Raw genomic sequence first — 10,081 nt, 5'->3', positions numbered from 1 at the left:
GAGGTCGGGTAATGGAATTATGTTCCAAGCACAAATCACCACATCTGTAATTTTAGTCCGATCCGAATATGCCATGTCAGTAACTTGTACATGGCAGGACAGAAACAAACCCAGCCAGAATAACCTACTGTTTTTTGGCGTAACTCCAAGGTCCTCTGATAATACTAGTCTGTGCGAATCGACATCCCTGTGTTGAGAGAAATGTCTGAGTTGGACAGGTGGTTTGCGCAAGAAAATAACTGATTGGATAAATTGAATGAAGTGCTGCTCATAGCCTATATAGGAAGGTCCTACATGTATCAACATTGAAGGTGAATGCTTTTGTTCATATGTTTTGTGCATATGAATTGAATATTGCCAAATGCATCAGTAAAAAATAGTGACTATTTAATGTAACCGTTACTGTTAATAGATCGCAAAGCAGCATACAACTGACCTAAACGTTTGGAAATGATAAGTTAAGGCTACGGATGCGAAAGTTAAAACGCATCTCAAGTGCACTGTTAAGCTCACATCTGAAGGCTGGGGGGGGCATTAAGGACGTCTACTGCGGATCGCTAAAAATATCCTAATGATCATGATCACACTTCCTCAATTCAAATATTATGGCGACACTATACCAAAGATGGGTTGGTATGGTTTAGAAACTTGGGAACCAAGCTTTAGTTATCAGTGTAGAACTGTTATCTCCTGGACTATCTTCGCGCCTAGAAACCCCCAGTCAAAACTGTCAATTTATTGTCTGTAGCCATGAAGTGCTCTCATGAATAAAAATGCTGATCTCTTGCAGACTGATAATTTGTTTAATTCATTATTAAACCAGAGCCTTACACCCTCTGGGAGTTATTCAGAGCTTGAGTATTAGAGATAGAAATTCTCGTGACAATTGGTCCTTCGAGCCGGATCTACAATATCCGTTTTCTGTCGTTCGGGGACACCGAAAACCGTGCGGGGCGGATGATACATCCGTATAGACAAAGACCTGGCCTCTGATTGGGGGTTCATTACAGGCCGGTGGCAAAACTGTTAGACGACAGAAACAGTGACGAGATCACAAAAATGGATATCCCAGCTGCAAGGATAAGGTCAGTAATTTTTTATTCATGAATTTTTGGGGGATTGATATCTTGAAACTGCAGTAGGAAAAAATTAACTGTTTAAATCTGCTGTAGTGAGGGTAGTAATCCGTCGATAATCCAATAAGGGATCGTCATCGGTATAACCGTTTTTAGGCGTTTATCTAGAGAAAACCATGCACCAGTATTCTAGATAGATATAAAGCGGGGGATGTAAGATCAAAAGGTTTGAGTGTTTGAGTGTGGGTCCGCAATGACTCCCCTGGTAGTAGAGGCCATTACCAAAATAAACTACCTTGTGTTGAGACAATCTGGGATTGTCAATAAGTATACAAGCAGGAAGTAAACTTCTGCGTTTTTAGATGTTTATCTAGAGAAAACCCAATGCGCCCAGTATTCTAGATAGATATAAAACGGGGGTGAAACTTCAGGGAAGGAAATAGTAACACCTAGATAGTCGACATGGGAGGTCAATCCTCAAAGGAGGTCCTGGAATTAACCGGGGATGAGAGGTATATGGAGTTAAAGGATAAAAGGAATATATATACAATAGACCCAGATGGAGGAAAAGGTATTGGTTTATTGGACGTCTCAATGTAGACAAGTTAGAGTCTATGATTAAACTGATGCATGTAAACTGTGGTACTGATCTGAAAAAAAAAATATTGATTTGCAGAGGGTTTAGATACAGCCAAGGTGTGGTTATCAGAAGCTAGAAGGAGATAGTAAGTGAAGTGAAGGTTGTGTGAATATGAGAATGAGGTTATCTGAAGTTTGGAGAATAAGCTGTTGATATAATGATTTCGGGGGGTGAATAGTGACCAGTCTATAGGATTCTGTGAGGATTCTATGACTGGGGGGGAGGGGTCTAGGTAGTAAAGTGATAAGTGCTGGCTTGTGTGCCCAAACACGTAGACGTACAGAGGGGGGAGGTGGCAGACAGTAAATCAATCATGTGATAGGAATAAGACTAAAATCTGGATTTTCTGATTAAAATCTAGATTTTCTGATTATAGTTCAACTATGGTTATGGGTTGTGTAAATTAAATTAAATTAATAAAACAGCCAGTGTTGATTTTGGGATGTAAGACTGGGATGTAGTAGTTTGCGGGGTTCAAATTGAACGACTCACTTTATTCAACAGGAATAGTGGGGGGAGGAAGAGAGTTCTTTTTTCTGTTGCCGAATGAGTTGATAGTTTAAAAACAACTGAGAATAGAGTTAAATGTATGCTTGTCAACGATAGCTAGTATTTGTTTTATTATTTAGAGCCTAAATCAGAAAGGACAGTTACAGAAATTGAATAGCGGACTGGAAATTGCGATAGAGCTGTGACAATGATTTGAATTGAGAACAAAAGGAAAATAATTTACGGTTCTAGTTCGCGGGTAAAAGAGAGTCGTACTTGCTGGACTGGATCGAGGAGGTTGAATAGTTGAATGAAAAGCATTTATTTGACAAATTCTAATTGTTACTACCTTATTCTATAGGTTGCGTAACACAAGTGGTGTATGCAAATAATTTGTGAATTCTAAAACTATAATTTGTTTTCGTTACGTGGACCAGTAGATTGCAAGTAGCTTTAGCTATTATGCTGATGGGATAGCACCAACTTTATGTAGGTTCTACATTTGTTGAACAACAAGTTGGTATTTGAAACTAAATTAATGCAATAGGCTGCAGTAATAACATTATCAGAAAAATCCACAATCTAATGCGAAACAGCTATTACCTATGTCATTGATTCAGATTCAGAAATCTAGGTAGGAGAATTTAGGATAGGGACTAGCTGTCCAGATATAGACAAAAAAGGATGAGTTAAGGAATAAATGCCAAGACAAAATACAGAACGATACGTGTGAGGTTTTTGAATTGGCAACAATTGAATTAGCTCTGCAGTAAGAACAGAAACCATACCTCACCATAAGAGTATTGGGGGGGAAATGTTTACATTCTTGTGTGACACAGGGGCATGTCGCACAGCGATCTGTGCAGTTGGCAGGCCCGAAGGGATTAGGATTAAGGGGGGGGGGGATTCCTAGTGCACTCTGCCTCAGGCCATCAATTTATAGAGCGGTTATCAGACTTTACAACATGGAAATTCAGGAGGAGAAGTATGCATACCTGTACTGATATCAAGCCTATGACCAGTTAATCTACTAAAAAGAGATGCTATGACTCAGTTGAACATAGCTGAAACACAGACTGAGAGGGGTATGAAGGCATATGTGGTACGGGATAACATGGTAGTGAGCGGGGAGGGAGAGCCAGGCTATAACCAGGAATTTTGAAAAGTTTGAACCTCAGGAAGGAAGCCAAATTTTAATTTATGTAGATGATATTCTATTGGCTAATCCCACTCAAGAGGAATGTAAGAAAGATACACTCCAATTGTTAACCTTTATGGAAGAACAGGGACACAAAGTTTGCAAAATAAAACTTCAACTTTGGCAGAGCAAGGTGATTTACATAGGACATACCATAACTCAGGAGGGGCGAACGTTAAACTCATCCAGGAAAACTGCTATACTTGGAGCACCAAAAAACTGTTAAACAAGAAACAAATGATTAACTTTTTGGGAATGATAAACTACTGTAGAGTGTGGGTACCCCATTATGCACTGTATACTGGTAAATAAAGTGATCTTATCTATGGGAAGGCAATGGCAGCCCATGATAAAATAATTTGGAACTCCGAAGCGGAGGAACAATTCATAGAGGTAAAAAAAAAAAGTTGCTCACTTGCCAAACAGTCTTAGCTTTTGATGAGGGAGATTTTTTTTAGTGGACTATGAGATAAAACTGGGTTAATCACGAACATAGAGTTAGAATTCTTTGTTGCTAGGCAAATAACTGAATTGGGTAATTTCACTGTATGTGTGTGTATGTTTGAAAGATTTAAGTATGGACCTGTCATGTCTAACCATCAGTCTTCAGGTCAAGCCCGGGAGAGCCGGGGTTGAACAGAGTTTAAACTAAACATGAGTGTTTTTACAAGATAAAGGATTGATTGATTGTATTACTAAGGATAATTTACCAATATTACCTAAGTGATTGTTTAGATATGTGGCAATATTGACACATGGGCAGAGACAAGTGTCAACAGGGGGGATGATGGTAGATGGTAGGATTAAAGATAACTAGACGGCGGAGAGGACTAAATACTTAAAGAAAATGAAAACATATTTGGATACAGTCTATAGTACAATGTCTACCGATAGTATTAATGACGATTAGGATAACTCCAGATGAAGAAGGGTTATCCCCCTTTGAAAAAGTTTTTGGGAGACCATATACAGTGAGGGAAAAAAAGTATTTGATCCCCTGCTGATTTTGTACGTTTGCCCACTGACAAAGACATGATCAGTCTATAATTTTAATGGTAGGTTTATTTCAATAGTGAGAGACAGAATAACAGAAGATTTTCTATGAGATTAAGGTCTGGAGACTGGCTAGGCCACTCCAGGACCTTAATATGCTTCTTCTTGAGCCACTCCTTTGTTGCCTTGGCCGTGTGTTTTGGGTCATTGTCATGCTGGAATACCCATCCACGACCCATTTTCAATGCCCTGGCTGAGGGAAGGAGGTTCTCACCCAAGATTTGACGGTACATGGCCCCGTCCATCGTCCCTTTGATGCGGTGAAGTTGTCCTGTCCCCTTAGCAGAAAAACACCCCCAAAGCATAATGTTTCCACCTCCTTGTTTGACGGTGGGGATGGTGTTCTTGGGGTCATAGGCAGCATTCCTCCTCCTCCAAACACGGCGAGTTGAGTTGATGCCAAAGAGCTCGATTTTGGTCTCATCTGCCCACAACACTTTCACCCAGTTCTCCTCTGAATCATTCAGATGTTCATTGGCAAACTTCAGATGGGCCTGTATATGTGCTTTCTTGAGCAGGGGGACCTTGCGGGCTCTGCAGGATTTCAGTCCTTAACGGCATAGTCTGTTACCAATTGTTTTCTTGGTGACTATGGTCCCAGCTGCCTTGAGATCATTGACAAGATCCTCCCGTGTAGTTCTGGGCTGATTCCTCACCGTTCTCATTGCAACTCCACGAGGTGAGATCTTGCATGGAGCCCCAGGCTGAGGGAGATTGACAGTTATTTTGTGTTTCTTTCATTTGCGAATAATAGCACCAACTGTTGTCACCTTCTCACCAAGCTGCTTGGCGATGGTCTTGTAGCCCATTCCAGCCTTGTGTAGGTCTACAATCTTGTCCCTGACATACTTGGAGAGCTCTTTGGTCTAGGCCATGGTGGAGAGTTTGGAATCTGATTGATTGATTGCTTCTGTGGACAGGTGTCTTTTATACAGGTAACAAACTGAGATTAGGAGCACTCCCTTTAAGAGTGTGCTCCTAATCTCAGCTCGTTACCTGTATAAAAGACACCTGGGAGCCAGAAATCTTTCTGATTGATAGGGGGTCAAACACTTATTTCACTCATTAAAATACAAATCAATTTATAACATTTTTGACATGCGTTTTTCTGGATTTTTTTGTTGTTATTCTGTCTCTCACTGTTCAAATAAACCTACCATTAAAATTATAGACTGATCATTTCATTGTCAGTGGGCAATCGTATAAAATCAGCAGGGGATCAAATACTTTTTTCCCCTCACTGTAGAATGCCCGAGTTAGGCAGACTAGAACAGGCAGACATAGAAGTAGAAGACAAGTTGGCAGAACATATGAGGAGACTGTTCATTAACCAAACACGTATGTCAAAGGTTTTGTGCCCCACAGGGGAACTAAAGGAGGAGGTGACCCACTCTATCCAACCAGGTGACTGGGGATGGATCCAATCCCTAAAGAAGAAAGACTGGAAGCAGCCCTGTTGGGAAGGCCCCTATCAGGTTCTTTTAGTCACCGCATTTGCCATTAGAATAGCAGAAAGAGCAACCTGGATCCACGTTACCCACTGCAAAAAGGTAGGAACACATACAAGCACCACTGAACACACGCAGAGATAGAGAGAAGAACTAGACCAATAGGGTCTGGGGATCACCTCTGTTAACGAAGATCTCCTACCCCAACCTATCATCCCTGTAGTGTGTTCTTAGGGTGTGAGTATGGGGTGGTACCAAGCAGAAAGACTGAGGGCAGGAGAGGGTTGGCGGTTTTGGGGAATATGGGTAACCCTGAGCTGCATCATAGTCTCGGCAGTGGTCCTGATATGTCAAGATCCACCACCACACCGCACCAATTACGCTATGCCCTTACCATTGTTAAAAAGTAAAAGAGAAGAGAAGCGACCCAACATACTGACCGTCAAGGACGAGTGGCCTACAAAATAGGAGTCAGAGAAGGGCAGACTGTAGGATTCAAACTAAGGGTTAGGGACGTAGCCAACGGGTGGGGTACATGTCAACAAGCAACTTGGGATTATAAAATCCCATTATATTTGTGTTCGGGCCCCACGGCGGATTGTTCCTAGACTCAAGTGTTTAAACACACTTGGGGACGGGGATATGAGACCGGCGGGACTGGACATCCAGATGAGGGGGGTAAAGAGAAACAAAGACATCACCAATTGTCAATTGGAAATAGTAGTAATGTGACTGATTTAGGTTCGGAAACACAGGAGAGAATTCGGAACCTTACAGCCCCTGTAACCGATGTGTGGTGGGCGCGTACCAGTAAAGGCAGTATAAGGCAGAGAATGCCAAAAGGGTGGGTTCTACTGGTTCAGCTAGTTAGAATTAGTCACCAGGAACCAAGGAAAGGGTTAAACAGACGTAGGAGTTTTGACAAGAAGGAGAATAGCCCTATTTAGATGGATGTGATTGGGACACCAAGGGGGGTACCGGATGAATACAAAGCTATGAAATAAGTAGGGGAAGGGTTTACTACAACGTTCTTCTGGTGGGTGACAATAAACAAAAACAACAACGATTTATTGACCAGACTAGGGATGCAGTAAAGGGGATCTCTGAACAATTATCCGCCACCTCACTCATGACTTGGGAAAACAGGTTGGCTCTAGATCAGGCAGAAAGGGGCTGTGTCTGTAGAATGGTGGGGGGCCATTGTTGCACATTTATACCTAACAATACCGCACCGGATGTTACGGGCACCAGAGCTCTTGCAGGATTGACTGCTCTAAGTGAAGAATGGGCTGAGAACTCAGGAGTTAATACATCTTTGATAGGGTGGTTTGATGAAATGTTTGGTAAATGGAAAACCATGGGTATGCTTGTATTATGTGGTTGTTGTCATATTCCCTGTGTCTGAGGGTTGGTGAGTAAGGCGTTGTAGAATGCAGTGTCTCAACAGATGAGCTATGGACAGACTCCGGACTCTGACCAGTGGAATGTGAAAAACAATCCTCCAGGCTTGGTGGATAATGAGGACTTTGACCCTGATAACCTACAATTAGATAAAACTTTTATTGGGTTCTGACAGGTGAAGGTCATAGGGAAAATCTCAAAAAGAGGACCTATGATTGGAAGTAGATAATAGAACTAATCTCTGAGGTTAATCATGCTTGTAAATACATTTATCCTGAGGGTGTAAAAATGTAGTCAAAGGGTGGATTGATAGATTAATTTGTATGTTTATTTTAATGACTAAAGTGTTCCACCCCGATAGTGTATGAATGTGTAAACTGTGTTAAAGTTATAAGACAATAGAACCACTAACACAGAAGATGTTAGAAAATGTTGGAGACGAGCATTCCATAGTAAGGGGACATAGAAACTGCTGAAACATTCTATACTGTGGAAAGTCACAGGCCGCCTAAAGGTGGGCGGAGAAAAGTCCTTTGTGTGGACGCATATAAAAAGCCTGTGTGTGTATTTAGCGCTACAGCACTCTCGTGAATAAAAATGCTGATCTCTTGCAGACTGGTTTAATAATTAATTAAACAAATACTCCAGAGCCTTACACTCTCTGGGAATTATTCAGAGCTTTTGTATTAGAGATAGAAATTCTCGTGACTGTAGTCACCTGGAATGCATTTCAATTAACAGGTGTGCCTTGTTAAAAGTTCATTTGTGGAATTTCTTTCCTTCTTAATGTGTTTGAGCCAATCAGTTGTGTTGTGAAAAGGTAGGGGTGGGTATACAGAAGATAGCCCTATTTGGTAAAAGACCCAAGTCCATATTATGGCAAGAACAGCTCAAATAAGCAAAGAGAAACGACAGTCCATCATTACTTTAAGACATGACGGTCAGTCAATCCGGAGCATTTCTAGAACTTTGAAAATCTCTTCAAGTGCAGTCGCAAAAACCGTCAAGCGCTATGATGAAACTGGCTTTCATGAGGACCGCCACAGGAAAGGAAGACCCAGAGTTACCTCTGCTGCAGAGGATAGGTTCATTAGAGTTACCAGCCTCAGAAATTGCAGCCCAAATAAATGCTTCACAGAGTTCAAGTAACAGACACATCTCAACATCAACTGTTCAGAGGAGACTGTGTGAATCAGGCCTTCATTACATTTGACATTTTAGTCATTTAGCAGATGCTCTTATCCAGAGCGACTTACAGTTAGTGAGTGCATACATTTTTCATACTGGCCCCCCGTGGGAATCGAACCCACAACCCTGGCGTTACAAGCGCCATGCTCTACCAACTGAGCTATAGGAGGGATTCATTGTCAAATTGCTGCAAAGAAACCACTACAAAAGGACACCAATAAGAAGAAGAGACTTGCTTGGGCCAAGAAACACGAGCAATGGACATTAGACCGGTGGAAATCTGTCCTTTGGTCTGATGAGTCCAAATTTGAGATTTTTGGTTGCAACCGCCGGGACTTTGTGAGACGCAGAGTAGTTGAACGGATGATCTCTGCATGTGTGGTTCCCACCGTGAAGCATGGAGGAGGAGGTGTGATGGTGTGGGGGTGCTTTGCTGGTGACACTGTTGGTGATTTATTTTGAATTCAAGGCACACTTAACCAGCATGGCTACCACAGCATTCTGCAGCGATACGCCATTTCATCTGTTTCACGCTTAGTGGGACTATAATTCAATTTTTAACAGGACAATGACCCAAAACACACCTCCAGGCTGTGTAAGGGCTATTTAACCAAGAAGGAGAGTGATGGAGTGCTGCATCAGATGACCTGGCCTCCACAATCCCCCGACCTCAACCCAATTGAGATGGTTTGGGATGAGTCGGACGGCAGAGTGAAGGAAAAGCAGCCAACAAGTGCTCAGCATGTGGGAACAAGAACTCCAAATAAAAACCATTTAAATTACAGGTTGTAATGCAACAAAATAGGAAAAACGCCAAGGTGGATGAATACTTTTGCAAGGCACTGTATATATATATATCACGGTCGCAAGGCATATGAATTAACAGGTTACAGATCAAGAAACAAACGCAATTATCACAACACATTGGTTGTAATATGGGATTTTTGTTAGGGGGGGGTGGTCTTGGCTTGGCTTCCCCAGTGGTTTTACCCACGCATCCCTACTGGCAACCAGTAAACATTCACCCATTACTGTGTTGGGAGTTTATTATAACCAATTTATTGATGTGATTATGATAGGCTATAGGTCAGGCCCTATTGGTCACATGCATGTGATGCTTAAATGTTTCACATAAAGAGAGCAAGAATTGAGGGAATAGGGAATGTTTTTCCTAAACAAATTTGGGATTTCAGTAACAACACTTCTCAGTCAGAAACAAGTAAGAAACTAAATGGCTGAAATGATGTCGTAGCTTCAGAACAGACAGTGCAATAAACCCTTGCTGTGCTGTGGTGCCTTTTGGCTGCAGTAGGGAGGAGAGGAGACAACGTTCGTCAGTCACACAGGCACCCACTGACATTTTTTTTTTAACACAGTGTGACCATCGGGCTCATTCTTGAGTTACAGTGGGGGGAAAAAGTATTTAGTCAGCCACCAATTGTGCAAGTTCTCCCACTTAAAAAGATGAGAGAGGCCTGTAATTTTCATCATAGGTACACGTCAACTATGACAGAAAAATTGAGGAAAAAAATCCAGAAAATCACATTGTAGGATTTTTAATGAATTTATTTGCAAATTATGGTGGAAA

The 10,081-nt window shown here is 41.7% G+C and overlaps 1 non-coding gene across 1 annotated transcript; it reads right to left on the bottom strand.

The window, feature by feature from the left end:
* Nucleotides 1–8,588: 8,588 nt before the first annotated feature.
* trnat-ugu lies at nt 8,589–8,665 on the bottom strand. The gene has a single exon. It is a non-coding gene; the product is annotated as a tRNA-Thr (tRNA).
* Nucleotides 8,666–10,081: the final 1,416 nt, after the last annotated feature.

This window comes from Coregonus clupeaformis, unplaced genomic scaffold, assembly GCF_020615455.1.
Source record: "Coregonus clupeaformis isolate EN_2021a unplaced genomic scaffold, ASM2061545v1 scaf4883, whole genome shotgun sequence".
NCBI lineage: Eukaryota > Metazoa > Chordata > Actinopteri > Salmoniformes > Salmonidae > Coregonus > Coregonus clupeaformis.
The sequence above is the reverse complement of the archived record's forward strand: the minus strand, read 5'-3'. Positions and strand labels throughout refer to the sequence as shown.